A 4,635-nucleotide genomic window follows, 5' to 3' on the forward strand; every position below is an offset into this window, starting at 1 on the left:
GCACACAGACACATGCACATGGACACACAAGCACACAGACACACGACACGGACACACACGCACACGGACACACACGCACATGGACACACACATGCACACGGACACACGCACACGGACACACACATGCACATGGACACACACGGACACACACGTACACGGACACACGCACCGGAACACACACACGTGTACACGGACACATGCACATGGACACACACACGCACACGCACGTCTCCCCACCCATCACTAAGAAACGCAGCTTGGATTTAGGTGGTAAACAAGGTCATCAGCCTGGCGTCAACCTAGATTTGCTGGTGCAGTCTCCTGCCCACGGGACGTCAGGCCTCCAACTTGTACCTTCTGCCTGGAGAGTCTGAGGCGCATCAAAGTCCGGGAGCAGAGGGCAGCGGGCTAATTAGAGGCTGGCCAGGCAGGCAGCCGCTGCGAGGCTGTGCGAAGAGGCCCTCTGCCAAAGAGCGGATCCCTGGGGACCTGCCGTGTCTATAAATACCCTGAAGGTAACTTGTTAGAGGTTGTGTGTGTGTGTGTGTGTGTGTGTGTGTGTGGGGAAGGGGGGAGAGAGAGAGAGAATGGGGAGGTAAAGACTGAAGCAGAAGAAACTCAGAGGGCCCCGTGGGGATTTACAAGCTGGGGGAGGACTTGGTGGTGAAAGGAGCTGGTCAGTTTCCACAGCTTCACAGCCCAGGAGGAGCGCAGAGAGGCCCCAAGAGGAAATTCAAGCATCAAAGAACAGGGTTTGAGAGGGAAGACCAGAGGACGTGCTGAGAGGCACCAGCAATTTACTCATTTAACCGACAAGGAGGGCTAGCTGCGAGCCCAGAGGGTGTGCTCCAGGTTCTGACCCGTGATGGGCGGGCCCCAGGACTGTCCCTTCCTACCCTGTTATCCACGGCATCTCGTTTTTCTTATCTGTAAAATGGGGATGATGCTCCCCGTGTCAGGCATAAATGTACTCAGCTGAAAGTAACAGAAAACCCAGATGACAAACAGGGATTTGTGAAAACAAGAAGTTTGGAGCGGGCAGTTCCAGTAGCAGCCTGTCTTGGCTCAGCTGCTCCGTGATGTCTGCAGAGACCCAGGCCCTCCTTCTTTCTGCCTTCCCCCCTCTGCCTGCTGGCTTTCATCCTCACGTGGCTCACCTCACTGCCACAAGATGGCTGCTGCCATTCAACATCACGTCCAAGTTTACGGTAGGGGGCAGGAGAAGGGCCATGCCTCTGACTAATTGGCCAAAAGTGCACAACGGGGTCGCCCTGAGCGGCAAGGGAGGCTGGAAAGATGGAAACAGGATTACCCTAACTTGTCTAACAAAACATGATCTGTTGCCTGGCGCTGGGTGTTATGAGGAAGAACAGAAGGGTATGATGTGGGCAACTAGGTTTGCCTCACTCCTGGGAGTAGCGAACAAAACGAGGCAGGTAAAGCTCTCAGCACAGGGCCTGGCACTCAGAAACACTCTCCATTATCATGTACATGTGAGTTTTCTTCCTGTGTAACGACTGATGGGCAAACCTCTACTCCCAAGACACTTCCAGGGGAGCTAGCAAAGGGTGCACCCCCTCTTCTTCAGAGCAGAAGACCAAGGTGTGCGCAAAGGGGCAGAGATTGAGCAGGGACTCAGCTGTGGGGCCCAGGGGCCCATTTGCCCTGGGAGCCCTTCATGGCCTTTCTGGTTGGGTGCAGTGGAACAAGCCTCAGCCACCTATGAGTCAGAAGACCTGGTTTTTAGTGCGCACCCTGAAACTGATCTCCTGTGCAACCTTGGCCTTTTCCCTCTTAATTTTGTCATCTACATACAAGAGAGTTGGGTGAGAGGATCATCGGAGACAGTGCATGTGAGCTCGTGATGTTCTACACAAATGCGAGACGTTTGAGCTCACGAGGGAGAAGCAAGGCAAGCTTAGGGACCATAGTGAGCTTAGTGACTGCGGGCGGCGGGCAGTGAGCACACACATGAACATACACACACACGCATGCACGCATGTAACGCACCACACAGTACCAACCGAGCACGTGTGCAGCACACGCGGATGAGTGCACATCCAACACACATTAATACACAGGTTAGCTGTCTGCCAAGATGGACCCTGGTAACCCACGGTATAAAAGCCTTGCCAAAGGAGAGGGGACATGGGAGATGGAGGATGAGGCTGCGCTGAGGTCAGCCGGCCCCCAGCAAGATGGTCCTGGCTATTCCCGTCACGTGAGGCCAGAAGGCAGTTTCCAGGGTGCTCACTGGGGTGTGTGGACAAGGTGTTGACCATGTTGTTCCTCTTTGGAAACCCCCTCACTGCCCTTTGCAGTGACTCTATCCAGTAGGGCCATGTTGCTAGAAAGTCTGGTCTCCAGGTCCTCTCCATCTGCAGCTTTTCCATCCCTTTCAGGGCAGGCAAGAGGCTGTGACTACACAGTCAGCTGAGGCTGAGAAGGACAAGGGGAAGCAGGGGGGCCCAGTAGCCACGCCGGCCAGAGCCCTGGCTGCCCAGCAGTCACGAGGGAGGGGGATGGAATCCTGGGGGAGTCGCTTTGAAATCAGAAGTCCTCACAGCCTCCCTTTCAGCTCCCTACTTCACTTAGACTTGCACCTCTGCAGCCGTGCCAGGTCAGAGCCCTGAGGAGGTGGGCAGCCAGCACGTGTAGTGTTATACCAGGAGGGTGAGCGTGAGAACCTGGCCGGGAAGCCACCACTGCAGTGGAAATCAGTCCCTAAGCCCTGCCGTTTGAAACCGGGGCCCACGCCAGCTCATCTGAGGTGCTGGAAACGTGCCGAGATGGAACCATGCACAGCTCAGAGCACTGGGCCAAGCCCAGAGGCCACAGCAGCCTGGAGGAGGCAGCTCACAGCAGTGAGCGTGGGGAGTGGGGCTGGCCGGACAGGAAGCCGAATGCTTCCTCGGAGAACCAGACCAGCTTCCAGGAAGGATGTCTGGTCCAGGCTGGCAGCTTGCTGGGAATTTGCTCTTCCGAGCTCCCCAAGGACTGCGTTCCGGAAAGGCCAGAGAGGGCCTTGGTCAAGGGTCTATTGAGGCATTACCCAGGGCCAACAAACGAAGACCAGCCAGGAGCCAGGGCTGCTGTCCAGGTTCTCCTTCAAGCAATCCGCGGAGAAAACGTTGCCTTACAAACTGCGACGATGGGATTAAAATGAATCCCACTGGCGTTAGGAAGAGTTCTTCTCCTTCCTTCTGAGGGGGGAAATGTACAGAAATGGTGCAAATGTTTGGTGGTAGAGAAATGGAATTAGGGGTGTGACCGTTTCGTGACTGTGACTGGCCTCTGGTGAACTCATGTTCCCTTGGCCCGCCGCCCTCAGGGTCACCCCCATGGCGCGCCATAATTGGGCTGATGTTCCCGTGCTGAAAGCCCTGGGCACGCCTCAGAGGATAGAGGAGGACTCCGGACCCTCGTTCCCGCTCTGGGAACAGTCCCGGAGGAAGTGGCAGAGGCGAGTGGGAGCCATCAAATGCTCATGCTCAGTGGAGCTTCTGGAATTGTCGGAGCTCAGCCCTCAACTTTCCAGAAACATAACTGAGACCAGGAGAGAAGGGCCCTCCTCAGTGCCACGCCCCATTCACGAAAGAGCCAGGACCACTGAGCCTAGGCTGCCTGCACTCACCGCACTGCCTGTGCCAGGCTTCGTGGGATGGGCCTCTCTCTGTGTCAGGTACAGCAGGGGCGATACAGAGGCGAGGGGATGGGATCCTTTCGCTCAGAGATACACCAGGGATGCAATCAATGTGAAGACCATAATAGTCAAGGACAAATGTGAGACGGGCTCTTGGATCGTTACGGAACACACTGGCAGACACTTCTGAAGAGGTTGACACAACGGGAGTAGCATTTGAGTTTGAAAGAAGAATTAGTCCTGATTAAGCTAATCAAGGAGGGTTGTAGTGGCTAAGGGCTTGTTTAGGCCCTGCCATTGATTAACGGCGTGATCTCGGGCAAGTTACCAAACTTCCAACTCAATTTCCCCCTCGATAGAACGCGGGGCAGTGATACCTGCCCTGCAGATGTCGGGGGAGGTGACATGGTGTGTGTAACATTCCTCCACATTGCCCAGCAAATGGCGAGATCTCTATAAACCCTGTGGTCATCGTGGCTCTCCTTGTCATTGTCATCCTCCTCATGACCATGGCCACCGTTCATGGGCGGGGGCCGGGTCACACCGGGAAGGCTGTCTGCAGCAGTCTCCCTAGGATGGGGGCACTGACACCTGTGCAGCCCTTCCTCTGCCTGAGTCCCACCTGTTCTGGACAAAATTAGGTGTGTAGGTGAGGAAGCAGAGGGGCAGTTACTGGTGCCGATGAATCCCCGAAGCGTTTTGGAGAATCACAGCTACAACTAAATTCAGCTGGAGGTTTGTCCTCTCAGTCTGAGCCATGTGCTCATTTCAGAGTGTGGGGAAGGAGGGGGAAGGGGGAAGGAGGAAGAGGAAAAGGTCGAGGAGGAAAAAGAGGATAGGAGAAGGAGGAGGAAGAGAGGGAGGAGGAGGAAGGGGGAGGAGGAGGAAGGGGAGGAGGAGGAGAAGGAAGAGGGGGAGGAGGAGGAGGAGGAGAAGAGGGGGAGGAGGAAGAGGAAAAGAGGAGGAGGAAGAGGGGAGGAAGGGGGGAAGAA

The 4,635-nt window shown here is 55.7% G+C and overlaps 1 pseudogene; it reads right to left on the reverse strand.

The window, feature by feature from the left end:
• Positions 1 to 3,911: 3,911 nt before the first annotated feature.
• Positions 3,912 to 4,635, reverse strand: part of LOC105529886 — a 1,736-nt pseudogene continuing 1,012 nt past the window's right edge.

This window comes from Mandrillus leucophaeus, unplaced genomic scaffold, assembly GCF_000951045.1.
Source record: "Mandrillus leucophaeus isolate KB7577 unplaced genomic scaffold, Mleu.le_1.0 Scaffold79, whole genome shotgun sequence".
Classification (NCBI taxonomy): domain Eukaryota; kingdom Metazoa; phylum Chordata; class Mammalia; order Primates; family Cercopithecidae; genus Mandrillus; species Mandrillus leucophaeus.